The sequence below is a fragment of the Schistocerca piceifrons genome, chromosome 3 (genome assembly GCF_021461385.2).
Source record: "Schistocerca piceifrons isolate TAMUIC-IGC-003096 chromosome 3, iqSchPice1.1, whole genome shotgun sequence".
NCBI lineage: Eukaryota > Metazoa > Arthropoda > Insecta > Orthoptera > Acrididae > Schistocerca > Schistocerca piceifrons.
In genome coordinates this window covers 690,733,658-690,755,575 of record NC_060140.1, presented here as the reverse complement: position 1 = coordinate 690,755,575, position 21,918 = coordinate 690,733,658, and positions in this window count along the sequence as shown.

Sequence of the window (21,918 nt, the reverse complement as noted above, 5' to 3'; positions counted from 1 at the left end):
GTTCTCTCAGACTGAGGATGACGCTATGGTGGTTGGATCGAATGGCGGACGTGATGTTCTCGGGAACGTGCAGAACTGGAATGAGTGTGACAGATACCAAGTTCTCGGCGATTGTCTTTACACGGCAGATACGTACGATAACAACGCCCGAGATACAATTAGGGCCTTTTATCATTCCAGTAAGGAACTCAGTCAAATGACATGGACTCTTTGTTGGCAGTAGACACATGACGAATATTTGATTTCCAAGGTCGTTCGATCGTTCATTATCCTATGAGCGGTATCCTGCGTATGGTGGGGAACTGATGTTACAGTCCTACTCACTCTTTACTATGGCATGATTCGGTCTATATTGAATTATAGATGCACTTTATGTGGTAATGCTTCGATAATTCTACTGAGCAAGATCGATACTCTGTAGTACTGTGCCATACCAATGTCTTATGGCAATGAAGACTATGAATGCGCTTTTGGTGGAGGCAAGGGAGACTTCCTTACAGTTCCGGAGGACTTGCTTGGTTCAGAAATTCATCCTTCGTAATGCAGCACAAAAAGTACATACTATTCTTCAAAGTCTCAAGTGCTCTATCGATGACAATGGGTACTCCGATAGGATTCGAAGGAGAAGGGCACCTCTAGTGGTACAGAATTTCAGGCAGCAAAGATATGTGATACCTCTCATCCTAACAAGCACTCTGCCTCCTGAATCTGGTTTGGAATGTGAAGTACTGAACTAACGACCCACGATTTTCTCTATCAACCCAGAGCGTCGGATCGAACTTTCACTATTTCTACTGATGTTTCCTATCTGAGCGCATCAGCGTGACCCTCATAAGTCAAGATATGCTCTGATGTCTCCAAAACAAGAGAGACAACCGAATTTTCTTACTTCTGCAGGGATACACTTTATTGGGCTTGTTTAAGCTTCTGACGGAAGCCAGTATCTTCGCTGCCGAAGTTCTCGCAGTTAAGAAGGCAGTTTGATATACGACAAATCAGTTTGACGACATCCTTATTTTAACGGATTCGGGGAGTGCACTGGGAAACCTGGAGAAGCAGCAACGGCACTTCAACACTAACGGCCATGTGCTATATGTAATTAAGTTAATTTTTCAGTGTGGAAGTTAACATCAATGTGTCCAGTTATTATGGATCAAGGGACACTGGTGTCTCATGCTAGGAGATAGCGAGCCACCTGGCGAAACTGAGAGTGACTGATGGTCGACCTTACTACACTTGCCTTCCAGATGCAGATTTTGTTGCTGGCGTAAAGGTAATGGTCCGTCAAGAATGGTCAGAGGCGTGGGAGATCTCACAGCAATCCAGACGAACACATTATACAGCAATACAGCCGAGTATTACTACAACGCACATCCGGCTGGATCATGGCTGTTATCCTTCAAATCTTTGTAGGATGAAAGTACTGCTAAATCCATCCAACTGAGACTACAGACAACCAGGTGATACTAGGGTGTTCACGCTATGGCAGACAACTCTACACAATTCTTAGGGTCTTCATCAGAGCAGTGTATCAGTGACGGACCCGTTTCGACAGTTGTCCACCATGGACTGTGTCAGCACTGCCTGGTTTCTGCTAGAAGAGGATACGCGTGTACGCCCACTATGTGGTCCACACCGGTTCAGAGCGTAGTGCGGTCTGTCTCAATGTGAGTGAAGCGGAGCAAAGCCGACAATGGTGCTGATGGTGCTCACAGTGAAGCAGCGGGTGTTCGTTGTAAAGCGTTACGTGACAACGAGGACGTGGAAACGGTGTGATCAGTTGTTTGCTGAGAAGTTTAATGATGTCAAAGTGCCGACAAAGAGTGTCATGCAATGCTTAGTCCTAAAATGGCGTCAGACAGTATCTGTTTTGAATAAATCACAGAACATTCCGAAACGTGCCCGAACACCAGAAAATGTGGCTGCAGTTCACCATCAAATGCGTCACAGTGCAACGCGGCGCCCGTCGCAAAAGACCGGCGTTTCATGTCAATCATGGGAACGAATATTCGACCAGGACATGCATCCCTACCGAGTGTCTGTTGTCCATGCATTAAAATCCTCAGCACCTCCAGTTTTGTGAGTGGCTGTTCACTGAGATAGCAATTAATGTCTTGGACATGGATTTATTCTCTACGTCTGATGAAGCCTGGTTTCATCTGAGTGGTTTATGTCAACTCACAGAATCCACAGATACTGGGCAGTGGAGAATCCGAATAACTTCCACGAAATACAATTGCATGATCAGAAGATTGGGGTTGGTGTGCAGTGCCTGCACGCCGCGTTAATGGTCCCATCATCTTTCCTGAGATGCTGACTTTTGTCCGTTACATCCGAACATTTTGGAACCATTTGTGGCAGCATTAACGGGAGGGGAAAAGACCTACATTTACTTATAACAGGATGGAGCAAATGCCCATACAGCCGGCGGAACCTTGGGGCACAATTACATAGTCTTCACGCCTGACACACTTGTTAGGAGTGGTCAGTCTGGTCGTGGCCCTAGATAGCCACCCAGATCACCTGACGTGTCACTGTGTGATTACTTTGTGTGAGGAGCCATCAATTCTAAGGTGTATCGCAACAACCCTCGCAGTCTTCGCGAATTGCAGCAAAACATTTCGGGTGGGACTGCAGCAATTCCACCAGCAAAACTTCGATCCGCCTTCACCATCTTGCTGACCAGGGCCCAGAAGTGCCAAGAGATGAATGGCGATCACTTTCAACATCCACCACAGTCCGGTTAGTAATGTATTTCCTTCTCTCCGCTGTGTTTCTTTGTACCTTGTAAGTCTGTTCTCTGGGCCACTTTTATTCGCCACACCCTGTACAGAGTGTACCATGAAGTTCAAGTGGAATTAATGTAATTTCTAATGTCTGAAGCCAAGATGGCTGCCGAGTCGATTGAACTGTGATGTGGCTCCGTATTCAGATGCCGATTTTCTCCGTAAAAATTTGATTGTTGACACAGATATTTAATTCTCGGGTACCGGAAGTGTTATCTTACGTAGTCCATTCTCGTTTAGTCATTAAATTAAATACTGTATATAAAACAGAGAGAGAGATTAAAGTACTTCTAGTGCGTTCGTCGTGTGCAACTCGTCAATGGAGAGGCCGTCGCCCTCCCGCTGGCCGAGCGCGTATCGGTTTCACAAGTCAGCCGCGTTGGTTCTCGCGTGTCAGCACTCCGAGCCGCGCGCTGTGGCACCTCACCAGCCGCAGCGGAATCCGACGCGTCGGCACCGAGCACCAGCTGCTTCGCGCCCCGCCGTCGACAACAGCAGTGCTCCCTGCTGTTGATAAACAACCGCCTACCTACGCTCGGCCCTGGATTCCAACAAACAAAGCAGCGACACCACCACACCAGAGGCCGACAGAAGAAGAAGGAAAGCATGGGGTAAGACGCTAGCTCGAGTCATCAACGTCACGCCCGGAATAGAACACACGGAGGAAGAACTTGTGCCTATGTCCCCCCCAGTCAAAAGATAACAGCTATAGACAAAATATTGAGTGAAACAGGAGCAGAGTTAAAGCCTAAGCACGTTTCATCTGCTCTGTTAACCGTCATTAGAGACAAAGTGTTTCCCTTAGCTTTCCAAATAACTAGCCTTGAAGCTAAATTGTCCTGCCTAAACGATGAAAATAGGCGATTAAGACTTGAACTACAGAGAGCCTCGAATCCAGTCAAAGACTTACAAATACAAACTTTGCAAGAGAAGACAGAGAAATTAGACGATGAAATTAGGGAATTGCGTGTTGCGAACCAAGACTTGCAACAACAAATTAGAGAACTAACTAATAAAGTCAGACAACAAGCGCAAACACAAGCACAGACACTGACATATGCTGGCGTCATAACAATAGAGCCCAAAACCAAAGAGGCTCGAAGAATAGAACAGGCTAAAACAAAACAGACCACTACCCTACACAGGGTGTTAAAAAAAGGTACGGCCAAACTTTCAGGAAACATTCCTCACACACAAATAAAGAAAAGATGTTATGTGGACATGTGTCCAGAAACGCTTAATTTCTATGTTAGAGCTCATGTTAGTTTCGTCAGTATGTACTGTACTTCCTCGATTCACCGCCAGTTGGCCCAATTGAAGGAAGGTAATGTTGACTTTGGTGCTCGTGTTGACATGCGACTCATTGCTCTACATTACTAGCATCAAGCACATCAGTGCGTAGCATCAACAGGTTAGTGTTCATCACGAACGTGGTTTTGCAGTCAGTGCAATGTTTACAGATGCGGAGTTGACCGATGCCCATTTGATGTATGGATTAGCACGGGGCAATAGCCGTGGCACGGTACGTTTGTATCGAGACAGATTTCCAGAACGAAGGTGTCCCGACAGGAAGACGTTCGAAGCAATTGATCGGCGTCTTAGGGAGCACGGAACATTCCAGCCTATGACTCGCGACTGGGGAAGACCTAGAACGACGAGGACACCTGCAATGGACGAGGCAATTCTTCGTGCAGTTGACGATAACCCTAATGTCAGCGTCAGAGAAGTTGCTGCTGTACAAGGTAACGTTGACCACGTCACTGTATGGAGAGTGCTACGGGAGAACCAGTTGTTTCCGTACCATGTACAGCGTGTGCAGGCACTATTAGCAGGTGATTGGCCTCCACGGGTACACTTCTGCGAATGGATCATCCAACAATGTGTCAATCCTCGTTTCAGTGCAAATGTTCTTCTTACGGTTGAGGCTTCATTCCAACGTGATAAAATTGTAAATTTTCACAATCAACATGTGTGGGCTGACGAGAATCCGCACGCAATTGTGCAATCACGTCATCAACACAGATTTTCTGTGAACGTTTGGGCAGGCATTGTTGGTGATGTCTTGATTTGGACCCATGTTCTTCCACCTACGCTCAATGGAGCACGTTATCATGATTTCATACGGGATACTCTACCCGTGCTGCTAGAACATGTGCCTTTACAAGTACGACACAACATGTGGTTCATGCACGATGGAGCTCCTGCACATTTCAGTCGAAGTGTTCGTACGCTTCTCAACAACAGATTCGGTGACCGATGGATTGGTAGAGGCGGACCAATTCCATGGCCTCCATACTCTCCTGACCTCAACGCTCTTGACTTTCATTTATTGGGGCATTTGAAAGCTCTTGTCTACGCAGCCCCGGTACCAAATGTAGAGACTCTTCGTGATCGTATTGTGGACGGCTGTGATACAATACGCCATTCTCCAGGGCTGCATCAGCGCATCAGGGATTCCAAGCGACGGAGGGTGGATGCATGTATCCTCGCTAACGGAGGACATTTTGAACATTTGCTGTAACAAAGTGTTTGAAGTCACGCTGGTACGTTCTGTTGCTGTATGTTTCCATTTCATGATTAATGTGATTTGAAGAGAACTGTTAAAATGAGCTCTAACATGGAAAGTAAGCGTTTCCGGACACATGCCCACATAAGATATTTTCTTTCTTTGTGTGTGAAGAATGTTTCCTGAAACATTGGCCGTACCTTTTTGTAACACCCTGTGTATCAAATCGACAGCAAATCGAGACGCCAAAGCTGTTCGACAGACAATCACCAAGAACATAAATCCCAGGAAAGAGAATATACATATAAAATCAATTAGAACCACCCCGACTGCAGTTACAGTAGAAACGGAAACACAGGAGGATTGTCGAAAAATAATAGAAAAGACTGAAGACCTGCACACCATTGTCTGTGAAAGACCGCGAAAACGCAAGCCACTCGTGACAGTATATCACGTGCCATATACACTTACCGACGAAGAGTATCTAGAAAGCCTTTACGAGCAGAATCTAAGCGGTGACACGACGAAAGAAGACTTCGACAGAGAGGTCAAAAGAAGGTTTAAAACAGGGCCTAAGGGAAAGGGTTTCAGTCACCAGATACTGGAGGTCAGCCCACACCTGTACAGAGTCCTCACACGAAGACAGAGAGTCTACACAGACCTCGAATCATTTTCTGTGAAAGACTATACAGTAGTAAACCAGTGTTTTAAGTGTTGTGACCTAGGACATACGACTAAAACCCGCAGAAAGGCCGACGTTACGTGTACCAAGTGCGGCAACCAAGGACACAAGCGCAGTGAGTGCACGTCCGCGATTTGCGTCTGCATCACCTGCTAATACAGAGGCCGCGTCTGCAATAAAACAAAAGGAGGTTATTGTCAGACCTATGAATAGTAGCATGACCGGCTCCTGGACAATATAGACTATGGCAGCTAAAATCAGCACACACACCAGAAACACGAACGTCCAAAGCCAATCACCCAAAACACATAAATACAAATCACCGTCAATATTACAGAGAAGCTACCAAAGAGCAATTTCCTCGTGAAGAGAAATGAATCTTCTGCCGGAGAATTACGACGATAATGAACCCATCCCGCCTCTAACACACTCAACGACGTTACAGGATAGCTGCATTAATACGATAGAATATATAGATGACATGACAATCGTTGGCTCCATCCAGTACGAGGTAGCAAAGCAAATTAAAAGACAATTACACCACTGGATAAACTTCCAAATAACATTAACGCAGAGGATAAAATGGTTCAAATGGCTCTGAGCACTATGGGACTTAACATCTGAGGTCATCAGTCCCCCAGAACTTAGAACTACTTAAACCTATCTAACCTAAGGACATCACACACATCCATGCCCGAGGCAGGATTCGAACCTGTGACCGTAGCAGTAGCACGGTTCCGGACTGAAGCGTCTAGAACCGCTCGGCCACCACGGCCAGCCGCAGAGGATAGATGAGTTGGAAAATGAGCTTACATATATTGTGCACAAGAAAATGTACACTCAGAACCGACATACTCCTTCACAATTTCTCTCAACTGAAGTACATCACATCACACATACACAAGATGAACACATACCAGAATCATCATCACATGAAAAACCCTACAACACACGTAAATGTGAACAGTACATCAAACCAGTCAAATTTGTCTCGGGAGGCACTCTTCACCCCGGGAAAAAAGAACTAGGAACAGACAGGCACGTAGACCCTGAATCAAAACACATCGAAACAGTCAGGCCACAGACCAATACAAAACTCAGAGCTACCGGACCCAGACTTATAAAAGTAGACAAATTAGATGAGGACAAATCTGACATGCGACATTTGCAACGATATCAACGTGCGTCTAGAAACAACCTCCACTCCAAACATCAACAAAAACAACATAACACTTACAGTCAGTCCCACACAAATCTCCACCATCGCCGACACCACACCAGCAAGCAACATCAGCATCAGTGAAAAACGTGTGAAAGCAAAAAGCATTGAAGAAGCGTGTGACAAAACGAAATGTAACCGTGTGACATCCCAAAGAGGTCTTAAAATGTCTCCCAATCAGCGGCCAACATCAAGCCGCAGTCAGTCTAGTACCACCTCAGAGACCGCAACAGAAACCAGCACCACCAGCAAGTCAGCTACACCTAATTATGGTAATTTAGAATTTAACTTACTTTTAAGTAGGCTAGAGAAAAAAGAGATACTGCAGACAGAGCAGCGGATGCTACTTAGATTGTGCCATCCAAAGGGAGATTTTCTCTGTTTTCCAATTACTGAGCAGACAGACAGAATCATTCTAAGGATAGAAAATATTCTCACATCAGCAGAGCCACTGCTCGACCTCATGCTCCAGGTATGTCTGCGAGAGTCAGAATCATTCGACTTGGACAAAATATATATAGATCATGTAAGAGCACACGGACGAACATATTTCGATTACTCACAGACCGGCCGTAAATGTTTTGTACACGTAAAACACTCAGAACACATAGACAAAAAACGAATATCTTACAACATAATAAAAAAAACAGTACGACAGTCAGCGCGGAAATTCCTAAAATAGCACAAGACTTGCAGGCAGACATCATGTGCTTACAAGAACCTTATAATAGAAATGGGCAACTGATATGTCTACCAAAACTTGCTACCACAATAACAGGCACCAATGACTGTAAGGCTGCAATAGTAATTCTAAATACAACTTATAATATAATTTAGTTAACAAAGTTATGCAATCAACACTTGTTTACCATAGAGATAACTAACGGGAACGTCACATGGGTTATTGCATCCATGTACACCCAAAACAGCCATCAAATACAGCCGTACGCAGACTACACCAGAGACCTAGGCAAAAAATTAGTGATAAGTGCTGACATTAATTCCAGATCGACCCTCTGCGGCTCAGACAGAACAGATGACAGAGGACGCATAATCACCGACCTAACACAAGACACACAATTACATGTAATGAATACGGAAGGACCTATACCAACATATGCAGGGCTCGATGGTACGAGCAGTAATATCGACTTTACTCCAGCAAATAATGCAGCAATGGCATAGTAACAAACTGGACTGTAAACGACAACATAACCAGTAGTGATCATAATGTCATAACATACACACTAACTCACACTCAGAACACAATGACCAAATCACACATCAGACACTTGTTGTTGTACAAAGCAGACTGGAACAAATTAACAGAAATTATCCAACAACACGATCTAGAAAACATCAATGGAAGTACCGATTATAGAGCACACAAGTTAACACAGGTAATACAACGTGCACAAAACTCTTCAATATCGACAGTAAAGAACACAAAACGCTCACCAGTACCACGGACCAACCAACTCACGAAACAAGATGCAAGACGCAAACGAAAATTATATCAAAGGGCAATAGCTGATAGGGACAGACGAATAAGACTTGAATCATATAGGCAGGTACAAGACTTGTATAGACAGACCCTATACAACAAGCGTAGACAACAATGGGAGCTATTTGTAACAACACAAACAGAGCAAAATATATTGGGGGGAACCATACAAAATACTGAAAGAGAAGATAAGAAGCCCACTAGTTCTGGGAACGCTGAGGCAGGATGACGGCACGATGACGAGGGGATGGAGGAATACAGCGGAGTTTCTGGTGTATAAACTGCTCCCTGACGACGTTATCGATACAGACACACAATATCATGTGACACTAAGAGAAAACCTACTCACACCATACAACACTGCAACTGTCACCTGTCCTTTTGCGCAAGAAGAGGTTGCGCTAACAATCTCAGAGCTCAAAAACAAGAAAGCACCTGGACCAGATGGTATCGACTCGGAAACACTAAAAAAACTAGCACCGCAGATCACCCCGCTCCTAACAACGTTACTGAACGATGCCTCACGTCTGGGCAGGGTACCTACAGTATAGAAAACCTCCAAAGGAGTCATTATTAAGAAATCAGAGGACAGGGATCCTTCAGATGCAAAGACTTACAGGCCAATATGCCTAATAAACACCCTAGCAAAGATTCAGGAGACGCTACTGTGTAAGCGCCTGCACACACACAGAGCTCTGAGGGGTATGAGCCAACACCATTTCGGCTTCAGACCTGGCAGATCAATATATGATACCTTCAACCAGGCCCTGCACATAGTTAACACCACAAAACAGAAATACGCCATTGCAATAATGACTGACATAGCCGGAGCATTTGATAATCTCTGGTGGCCCGCACTGTTTCAGAGGCTAATACATCTGGAGGTACCGCAGTCACTGTACAACAGTTTTCTATAATACTGTAAAGACCGAGTAGTCGAATGGCAGATGGACAGCCGAAAGTAATTAAAAGAATTACCAAAGGCTGTCTTCAAGGGTCGATCTGCGGCCCCATCTTCTGGGACATAACAATCGAACCCCTCCTACAACTTCTGGATGGGGATGACAGGTCAGACGGAATTGTCGCCTACGCAGATGACCTATTAGTTGTAGTCATTGCAAACAACAGAGCGCAGTTAGAAGAGAAAGCCAGTGGAAGATTACAAACAATTGCTCAGTGGTGTCACAACAACAAACTCAGGATAGCCGAAAACAAAACAACATACACTTTACTGAAAGGATCATTCCGAAGGAATCCTTCGGTTAAAATTGGGGACACAAACATCAAACGAGCTCACATTACGTGCTATCTTGGGGTACACGTAGATGAAAAATTGAATTTCCACGAACACACAAGGCTAACAACAGAAAAAGCAGAAAAAATGCTACACAAACTGGTGAGGCTAAATACAAAACAGTACAGACTACCTCTACCATTCATACGGACATACCACTGTGCGCTCTTCGAATCAGTACTCAGCTTCGCAGCTAGCACGTGGGCACATAGACTGAACGTGGTCACCAACAAAGCATCCGTCAGACGAGGGCAGAGAAGTGTCCTACTTAGGCTATCAGGAGCCTTCGGTACCACCTCAGCGGATGCACTATGTGTGGTGCTCGGAATATGCCCCATAGATATCACGATCAAACACAGAGCTGCAAGGTACTGGTTAAAGGTGGGGAGACTAGATAAGGTACACATAATAACCGGTGTGCCTATAGAGACGATACGTCACCTTAAAAGTTGGCGTTTGGATACATGGCAAGGTGAGTGGGATGTAAGTGATAAGGGACTTAGACTGCACGACTTCCTCCCTGACATAAGGAAGCAGTTAAGAATGAGACATATCGATCGCAGCCGCGGTATGGTACATTTCTTAACCGGACATGGACCTTATCCCACGCACTTAAACCGCGTGAGTCTGAGGCAGACACCTACATGCACATGCGGGGAAGATGTTTCCCCAGAACACACTGTGTTTTTCTGCTGGCAATACGCGAACAATAGACATACACTACACTTAGAGTAAACAGATACAGACATTGATATATACACAGCAATAAGGGACGAAGAAGAGTACATGCGGACACGACATTAGAGACATGCCTATGTGCAGCGTAACAACAATCTCCAGAGGGTGGACAGCGATACCTACAGTGACAGCGAAAATAGTGACAATGAGGAGGAACAGGAGGAGGAAGCTGAGATGTGACAGTAAATAAGCATAAGGTGGTGGCGATCTAGCCAAGAAATAACCAAATGCTGTACATGGATGGGCACCTAAAGTAGTTAATACATAGCATTAGTAATAAATAGGATAAGGAATATTATTTCTCTACTAATAACCATTTTGTGTGTGTGTGTGTTTGTGTGTGTGTGTGTGTGTGTGTGTGTGTGTGTGTGTGTGTGAGAGAGAGAGAGAGAGAGAGAGAGAGAGATTGTTTCTGTGTGTGTGCGACTGGCGGTCAACGCCTCGAAGAAACCATTCCGAGGTATTCACCGTCAGTCACATTCGGCGATGGTCCGCCCCCTGTAGCTGAGTGGTAGCCGGCACGGTAACTACTCAGCGTGTTCGCTCAGAGGGTTAGCTGCCCTCTGTAATAAAAAAAAACTGAGTTAATAGATCAACAACGAACTTAAACGGATGTCTTACGACGTCCGCCTCGAGCAGACGCAACGACCAAAAGCGAACAAAATGAGATTTAAAAAAAAAAAAAAAAAAAAAAAAAAAGTGGTCAGCGCGGCGGACTGTCAATCCTAAGGGCCCGGGCTCGATTCCCGGCTGGGTCAGAGATTTTTCTCCGCTCAGGGACTGGGTGTTGTGTTATCCTAATCATCACCATTTCATCCCCATCGACGCGCAAGTCGCCGAAGTGGCGTCAAATCGAAAGACTTGCACCAGGTGAGCGGTCTACCCGACGGGAGGCCCTCGTCACACGACATTATTATTTCGGCGATGGTACTAACAAGTCTCTCTTCTATCCTATCATCTTTTTATATTCTTCTTAGAAAAACAATAAAATTTTATTTATATTTCAACCTTATTGTTATTTTGAAAAGTATCATTCTTTGTGAATGTTGTAGATAAAACAAAAGAAAAGAAAACTGTAAAAAGATGAAAAACGAAAATTGTAAGATGTACGACCTGTTTTAAACATCAGGTAACAGGTCTATAATTTGACAATAAATAAATATCTGAAGTTATTCAGTTCTCTGGCTAAATGGTTAAGGCCAAGGCCAATAAATTAAAAAAAAAGGTTGGGAGTACGTAATTTACTTATCAGACGGTCGTTGCAAGTGTCGCGAGTTGGGTGAGTACTCGACAGTGAACGCACTTCGCCAGCCCGTGTGGTGGCGTTCCACGCTGAGCCGCAAGCCACCGGAGGCCGTCGGCCACAGGCCATTGCCGCAGCCCACCACCGCTGCTGCCACCGCTACTGCCGTCAGGAGAAGTGATTCGAGCCGGCGTACATTATTGACCGACCATCCATCTGCGAAGGGGCCGCGGCGGCCGGCGGAGACCGCAAATAAGCCAGTAGCCGCCCTGGGCGCCGCGCGGCCGGTGAATAGGTAACGCGGCTGGCGGCGCGCTCCCGGGCCGGGGCCGGGCAGACGCGATTGTCGCTGCGAGGCCAGTAATTGAGTGGCGCGGCAGTGGCCGGCCCAGACCGCATACGGGATAACCGGCGGGCCGCGCCTGATGCGCCATCAAACGCGCTGCCCGCCGGCTAATGCGGGCCACCATTAGCCCGCAAAACGCCCACCCCGCGCACACACACGCTCGCACACACACAAACAAACACAAACACACACACACACACATGGCGCCGACTGTGGTTTTCGGCTCGCCTTGCATACACCATAACGAAGTGGGTTTATTCTGCTGCTAGTTCAGCCGGAGTAGATGCCGACTGGTTAGTAAAATGACGTCACAGCAGAAGCTGTGCTGGCCAATGTTGCGCGGGTAGGTACGTAAGGATCCTCTTACACGAGCGTCTCTGTGGTATCTGGTATGGACGTGGGGCGAGATTAAAGTATGGAAACACCAGAAAGACATTATCACACTTAATACGATCTAAAAGACCCATTGGCATTCAAAATAGCTTCGCCGTCTCCGAATGAATAAATGCTGTTCTTGCGTGGTTTTCAAGAAATCTTATACCATTCTTCTTGTAAAAAAATAGCAAGTTCAGGTAACGGTAATGCGGTTGGATAGCAACCACGCATCCCTCTCTTCAAAGTCGAACACAGAGACCTTACAGTATTGAGAGCTGGTCACTGTAGGGGCCAGTGCAGATGCGACTGCTCATCCTAGTGCTCACAAAACCGGTCGTGGACGATGCCAGGTGTGTGAACGGGGGGCCCTGACATCTTGGCATACAGCATCAACATGGAGGAATAAACAGTGTATCACCAGCAGAAAAATGCTCAGATCGGAGCACAAAAAAGGGGAATACATAGCTATTTAAAACACCCCGACTGCAAAGTCGTGTACCAGCTATCTCATTCTACCTTCCTCAGCACCCTTAAAGATTTTCTCACAAGTTCTGGATGCGAAAATATTCGTGCTCTTTTTAACATGCAACTCACCTCTCACTCCAACAAACTTTCGTAACCATAGCTCGATCATACCCAATAATCTATCGCTGTAAATCGCTCCTCCCTTCGTTCTGTCGTCCTATACTATTGCTTCCTCTCACTGTGTAAGTAGGCTGTTCAGGTTTTTATGTTGGTAACACCACGTAGCGCTCTGTATGAAAATCACTGACTGTGCTGTGTGCAATCTGTGGCTGGTTGGCATTGTAGGAATATTCGCTATTGTAGTGTTGGGCAGTTGGATATGAACAGCGCGTAGCGTTGTGCAGTTGGAGGTGAGCCGCCAGCAGTGGTCGATGTGGGGAGAGAGATGCCAGAGTTTTGAGAAGTTACTATAAGCGAAAGATCTGGATGTGTGGCCGCCAGAAAAAAGAAATTTGTAAAGGTGGATGTCATGACTTTTGAACACTATTAAGGTAAATACACTCCTGGAAATGGAAAAAGGAACACATTGATACCGGTGTGTCAGACCCACCATACTTGCTCCGGACACTGCGAGAGGGCTGTACAAGCAATGATCACACGCACGGCACAGCGGACACACCAGGAACCGCGGTGTTGGCCGTCGAATGGCGCTAGCTGCGCAGCATTTGTGCACCGCCGCCGTCAGTGTCAGCCAGTCTGCCGTGGCATACGGAGCTCCATCGCAGTCTTTAACACTGGTAGCATGCCGCGACAGCGTGGACGTGAACCGTATGTGCAGTTGACGGACTTTGAGCGAGGGCGTATAGTGGGCATGCGGGAGGCCGGGTGGACGTACCGCCGAATTGCTCAACACGTGGGGCGTGAGGTCTCCACAGTACATCGATGTTGTCGCCAGTGGTCGGCGGAAGGTGCACGTGCCCGTCGACCTGGGACCGGACCGCAGCGACGCACGGATGCACGCCAAGACCGTAGGATCCTACGCAGTGCCGTAGGGGACCGCACCGCCACTTCCCAGCAAATTAGGGACACAGTTGCTCCTGGGGTATCGGCGAGGACCATTCGCAACCGTCTCCATGAAGCTGGGCTACGGTCCAGCACACCGTGAGGCCGTCTTCCGCTCTCGCCCCAACATCGTGCAGCCCGCCTCCAGTGGTGTCGTGACAGGCGTGAATGGAGGGACGAATGGAGACGTGTCGTCTTCAGCGATGAGAATCGCTTCTGCCTTGGTGCCAATGATGGTCGTATGCGTGTTTGGCGCCGTGCAGGTGAGCGCCACAATCAGGACTGCATACGACCGAGGCACACCGGGCCAATACCCGGCATCATGGTGTGGGGAGCGATCTCCTACACTGGCCGTACACCACTGGTGATCGTCGAGGGGACACTGAATAGTGCACGGTACATCCAAACCGTCATCGAACCCATCGTTCTACCATTCCTAGACCGGCAAGGGAACTTGCTGTTCCAACATGACAATGCACGTCCGCATGTATCCCGTGCCACCCAACGTGCTCTAGAAGGTGTAAGTCAACTACCCTGGCCAGCAAGATCTCCGGATCTGTCCCCCATTGAGCATGTTTGGGACTGGATGAAGCGTCGTCTCACGCGGTCTGCACGTCCAGCACGAACGCTGGTCCAGCTGAGGCGCCAGGTGGAAATGGCATGGCAAGCCGTTCCACAGGACTACATCCAGCATCTCTACGATCGTCTCCATGGGAGAATAGCAGCCTGCATTGCTGCGAAAGGTGGATATACACTGTACTAGTGCCGACATTGTGCATGCTCTGTTGCCTGTGTCTATGTGCCTGTGGTTCTGTCAGTGTGATCATGTGATGTATCTGACCCCAGGAATATGTCAATAAAATTTCCCCTTCCTGGGACAATGAATTCACGGTGTTCTTATTTCAATTTCCAGGAGTGTACATTGTTTGTTCTGTATCAAAATCTTTCATTTGCTGACTATGCCTATCAGTAGTTAGTGCCTTCAGTAGTTAGAATCTTTTATTTTGGTGGCAGTATTGGCGCTCGCTGTATTGCAGTAGTTCGAGTAACGAAGATTTTTGTGAGGTAAGTGATTCATGCAAGGTATATGTTATTGTTAGTCAAGGCCATTCTTTGGTAGGGATTATTGAAAGTCAGATTGCGTTGCGCTAAAAAATATTGTTTGTTAGTTTATTGATGATCAGAATAAGTAAAGAGCGAAATGTCTGAGCAGGTTCAGTTTTGCTCAGCTGTTTGGAAATCAAATAACGTAAGAGGTTTACCAGCACAGTAATTTATAATTTTCCAAAGGGGACGTTTCAACTGTCAGTGTCTCCCTCTTGCCATCTCTTGCTGCTGCTGTCTCATTCATTCTTTCCCACTGCTGCTGTCTCACTGCCGCTGTCTCTCTCTTTCTCGTTGTCACTGTAATAGACTCCGTCTGTTCCTCACCCACTTCCATCGTCTCCTTCTCTTTATTCCTGTCGCGCTGGAGCACCATCTCATTCACTCTTTTTCCTAGCACTGTTCTCTCGCTATCAACTATGTTCTACTGCCTTTATCCCCGTCTCCCTCACACACAACGGCATTCTCTCCTTCGCTCTTTCTATACCACAACCACAGCCTATCTTCCAGTATTTATTATTTTTCTGTCTCTTTCAGATTGATATTCTCTCCTTCACAGCATAAAAATCGTGAATGTACTCTGCCAAAATTTTTTGTAAAATTTTTGAAGTTGCTGAGTAAGGTAGAATGATGCAGATGGTAACAAACTTTTCAGTCAGTGTCTTTTAATTAATCAGTGCCTTTTAATAAATAGTAGCATACTCAGCTTTTCTGTGCTCCGATAGGAGCATTTTTCCGTTGGTTGCTTCTTTTCCTTGTTACAGCCAAGAATGTTACAAATACGAAAAATATTTTATTGAGTTTGTAATAGTTTGATGGTTTACTTACGTAAAATTGAATTAAAGTAAAACTAATTTTGCGTCTCAGATCGGATTTTTCGTTCACAAATATTTTCTAAGTGCTCCTTTTCAGTACTACAACACTGGGTTCCCAGAATCCTTCTGAAGATAACGTAGACACTTTGCAGCATATTTCTCTGTGTTATGTTACTTTATAGGATGCTTTTTCGGTCCACATAGGATTTTTCGCGTAAAAATTGGGTAACTTTGAACCATTTTATTACGGAAACGAATAAATGGATTAAGAAAATTTTCACAGGCGTTGTAGATCCTGATCTTAGGAACATATCGTAAGAAAATCAGCCATCTGCTGTTGATGGCTTTCTTCTAATACGCAGCTGGGATTCGGCACCCAAAAGAAAAAAAGATTTTAGGTTGTTTCTCGATAACGGATAAAACATTTTGAAAAGGGAAGGGGGAGGGGGGTGGCTCTTTGCATAAATACCTAGAGAATTTACCATTAAAATCTGAGCTATTTGCTGCGGTTACTTATTGGAATCTCCGCTGCTGACGGAGAAAAAAATGTTGAAAACTTTTTTTCAAGTTTTCTCAGGAACGCCCCATGAACTACATGGTGCCTCCACAAGATCCTCAAAGCGCACCATAGACGAAATCTAATGTAAAAATGGCCAACGCATTGCTTCATATCACTAATCCGGAAGAGATATGTAATATTCAAACTTTGTACTGTAGAACACTTACAGTAATACGATCCTTCTGTTGGTTATACAGATGGTTCCAAGCTGAAGGGTTATCCAAAATACTTCATCCTACCTTTTTATCTCGAATAGCACCCGAGGTAGATGCCTTGAAAAAATATCACTTTTACGCATTGTGTTCTGGTACATATTGGAAGCGCACGTTTTCACATACTGATCGATGGGGTGTGCCAGATCAGCCAGAAATGGTCATATAATCATTAGAACTAATGCGACATTACAGAGTAACAATGGGGACCATCGACTACTGCGATGTGGTTACCCAGATCATCACCAAACCCCCGCCGCGATTCACTCTTGGGACGTAAAGTCGGCCAGAAATTGGAAACAGCGTGAAACCAAAGGACATTGCTCCATTGTCGAGGTATTACGGATTCAGCAACACGTCTTCCTGTTACGGAAATTAACATCACTGGTGTTTGGTTTTGGGGTTCCAGTTAGCCCGTGTTGTTTTGGCGCTGAGAGGTTTCGCCAGCGGAACATTCAGTTCTGCAATGCCTTTTGCAGCTACCGTCCTCTTATTTTTTAGTCACAATACACTTCAATGACTCAGTCGCCATCACTCAACACACTTCTGCTGTCTGGGTTACTGAAGCACCCACCATAACAGCGCCAACAATTCGCCCTCGTTATAATTCACGTAGGTCCAACAGTATGCAATCGCAGCTAAAAAGAATACTGTTCTGACAATGACTGACACCTGCCATGTATTGAGAACATTGCACAGGTACCGTTCGTGGCCAACTACAACAGTGCCAACCTTCAGGCTTGTGTAGCGTCTGCATTTGTGTTGAAGCATATATTTCTCGCAGTGTTTCCGTATTTTTGTCCTGCTCCTGCACAAACAGCTCGTTAGGTGCCCTCCAGCGTGTGGCTCAACCGAATGGTATTCACTCGGTTGCCATGTACGATTGAGATTTTGAACCAAATTTCGCATATCTTGGTGGAAGTTGTGAAATATGAGCAAAACTCACACACATAATGAATCAGCCATACGTGCTACTTGTACTGAAGGCTGGACTAGGTAAAATAGAGAAATCAGCTGTAGCAGAGCATGCTCTTCAGTCAGGAAACCACGATGTGAAGTTTCCTGAGACATAAGTTTTATCTACAACGTCAAATTATTATCCATGACTATGTAGAGAAGTCATTGAAATTTATAAGCATCAGGACAATTTTAATAGAAAACAGGAGGCAATGAAACTTACGACATATGGACAATAGCTCTGCAGAGTCGCTAGACAATTTTATCTTTGACACGACGACAATCGATAGTTAAGTTTTATCTTTGACAAGGATTATCTCTGCTCATCACGTGTTATTTCGACCACGCCCCCTTTCCTACAGTGTATATGTCGCTCTCGGACGTCCGACTCAGTGGAGGAGCGTCTCTGAAGATGTCCAGCGCAGTCCTGGACGAAACGTCAGGAACAGAAGAGTTTCTTGGGCCACGACCTCACATCCCGAAAGGTTTACCAGCATGTATGTCATCCGGTCGAGAAAGCTTTCATTCTATGATCATAAGTTATTTCAGTGTTCCGCATCCGCCCGGCTCGTTTTTTGTAGCGTCCACTGCTGCCAGCTGCTGTCTGTGAGTGGTTATTGCCCGTTGACGTTCAACGTAGGTAATGAAGCCGTCGGTGAAGGTTGGGGGGCATCATTGGCACTGGTATAATTTTTACCGTTGCTTTCGAGAAACACTGCAGTATTCAGATTCGTATACGGCGATGGCCAGTTTACGTACTAATTGAAGTCACTTGCTACTATTCTATCCACCAGAACAGTTTGACGTGGGCAAGAGGTACTGTCCAAGTAGAAGTCCGTATTAACTGAAAATGAGAGAGGTGACCACAGTTTGTCATCTGCATGGTCTGACCAAAAGTATCCGGACACATATTAGCGAGCATTGATGTGGAGTTTATGCATCTTTCGCAATATGAAGACTTGAACTCTGCTGGGCACACTTATTTTCAGAGTGGTGTCGGGATGTGTGTGGAGAAACGGCATTCCAGTTTTCCTCAAGAGCTGAAACCAGAGAAGGTACTGATGTTGGACGCTGTGATCTGGAGTGATGTCGATGTTGTAAGTCATCCTGATTGTGTTCCATTGTGTTTATGCCAGGACTCTGATCAGGTCAGTTCATTTCAGGAATGTTATCGCGCAAAAACCAATGTCCCACAGATTTTGCTTGACGACTTTATGGCAGTGTGTAACGCCGGAAATGCATATCCCCCTATTTCCATCTATTGTACTATAAATTTTTTCTGTATTTTGTTACCTGAAGAAATGACATTTTTGTGTCTTTATATAGTGTAATTGATGTGTCGGCAGCTGGGCCAACACCTTGTAGATAGAGATGGCTGAAAATGCACGCTAGACTAACGCAGACGGGCGTGAAGTACTGGAACAGGCTACGTAATTAATGCTATGAAGAAAAGTACGTAGCTGGATTAATACTTATCTTTAATCAATCATTGTGGTACATCGCTCTTGACTATACACAGGAGACTTTAATTACAATCACTGTAAGGCTAATGGCGCCTTGCTAGTTCGTAGCCATTAACTTAGCTGAAGGCTATTCTGTCTCTCGGCTAATGAGAGAGAAAGGCTTCGTACATCTAGTCGCTAGCTAGGTCGTCCGTACAACTGGGCGAGTGCTTGTTCGTATCACGAGACCTGCCTTGTGGTGGCGCTAGGTCTGCGATCACGCAGTGGCGACACGTGGGTCCGACATGTACTAAATGGACCGCGGCCGATTTAATCTACCACCTAGCAAGTGTGGTGTCTGGCGGTGACACCACATTCCTCCCCCGCAAATCGGCGAACGGTCGTGAGATAAGGCTTCCGCCCGCCGTGGGGAGGACCCCATGTTGACGTATGCGATGAGGTGGGGAGCCTAACAACAGGCGAGGCTGTGCCACCCGCACCCGGCCATTCGGTCCGAGGGGAGCTAGGAAACGCCTGAAAACCTAGTCCAGGGTGCACGTCAACATGCGGTGTATGCGCCCGTAAAGAAACAGGAGGGGCCGAAGGGTCGACCTCCATTGCGTCGGGGTAGCCGACGCGCGATGACGTCATGTGGTCCGGAGCGGGCGGGAGTTCCATGGCGGAGGACCGCTGGTCACGGGAAGCGATCGGCGGCGCGTGACCCAGGGAGGCGCTTGGCGGCTGCAGCGAAGCGTCGAATGCGGGCGGCGCCGGCGGGAGAACAGGCGGCGGCGGCGGCGGCAGCTGCGGCGGCGCGTCGCCATGGGGCAAAATGGAAGGCATCGTCGGTAACACCTGGGGATGAGGCGAGCCAGTAGATGGGTCCCCAGGGCGCTGACCGGACGGCACCGTCGCTGAAAGCAGACGGGGAGCGGCAGAACCCGTGCGACGACAGAGGCGCAGTTGATTGAGATGCCGACGCACCTCACCAGAGGCCCCCAAAACCAAATACATCGCGCGGCTGAGGCAGCGAAGAATGCGCCCTGCGAGCCAACGCCGTGGACCTCGATAGGTGCGATAAAATACAACGTCGCCAGGAGCAAAAGCAGGAGTCTGCCGCAGCAAAGGAACCTGATGCGGCGGATGCAGCAAAGACATCAAGGTGCGATGAGGACGACCGTGGAGCAACTCAGCCGGCGAGCGACCATCGCGGGGCTGAGAGCGATACGAGGACAAAAAGAGCAACAACGCGTCCTCCCGAGAATGCGACTCTTTCAATTTCAACATCTGTGACTTGAAAGTCCGGACCAATCGTTCAGCGGCACCGTTTGACTGAGGCGAAAACGGCGCGGATGTCAGATGTTGAATACCATTGGCCTGGCAGAATGACTGAAATTCTGCGGACATGAATTGTGAGCCATTGTCGGAAACAATAGTCTGCGGAAGACCTTCAATGCAAAAGATAGCAGACAACGCTTGGATGGTGGCGGAGGACGTCGTGGAAGACATCCGGACAACAAAAGGAAAATTACTGAAGGCGTCGACCAGAACCAACCATCGAGCATTCCAGAATGGACCAGCAAAATCAATGTGCAAGCGTTGCCAAGGGGAAGTGGCTTTTGGCCATGCAAAGACTTTCCGCGGCGGTGCGGATTGTTGTTCGGCACACGCCATGCAAGAAGAACACATATTCGTAATCGCAGCATCGATTCCGAACCAAGTACAGTGCTGACGAGCAAGTTGTTTCGTTCGCACTATACCCCAATATCCTTGGTGAAGAAGCCGTAAAACAGAGGACTGTAACGCGACGTGGGACCACGACTCGGGACTGATCATTATCAGAACGCAACAACAAAACACCACGTCGAACAAAAAGTCTCTCCTTGGGAGCAAAAAATCTGCGAACCAACGGATCCTCGATCCGAGACTTCGACAAAGGCCATTGCGTAGCAACAAAACGCAAAACAGTAGCAAGGACAGGGTCAGCAGCTGTGGCTGTAGCTACACGATGAAAATCAGTCGGAAACGATTCGACCACTTCATCGGTTTCCGAATCAATGAACATGCAAGCAAGTTCGGAAGAATCGAATGCTTTATCCTCAGCAACAGGCAAACGGGACAACGCATCAGCGTTGCCGTGCTTAGCAGTGGACCGATACAAGATATCGTAGCGGTACTGCGAGAGGAAAATAGACCAGCGAATGAATTTCTGCGCTGTACGTGGAGGTACAGGCTTGGTCGGATGAAAAAGCGATGTCAAAGGTTTGTGGTCTGTGATGATGGTGAAGTGACGACCATACAAGAAATCATGGAACTTAGTAACACCAAACACGAGAGCCAAAGCTTCTTTCTCTATCTGGGAATAATTTCTTTGCGCAGACGAGAGCAATTTGGACGCAAAGGCAATAGGGCGATCATGGGAGCCAACTTTGTGCGCAAGCACAGCACCGATCCCGAAATCCGATGCATCTATCATCAACAAAAGGGGTTTCTGGGGATCGAAAGGCGTGAGGCAAGTATGAGAAAGCAACGCCGATTTCAACTGGCGAACAGCGCGTTCGCATGCCGTCGTCCAGAGAAACGGAACACCTGCACGGCGTACGCGATGA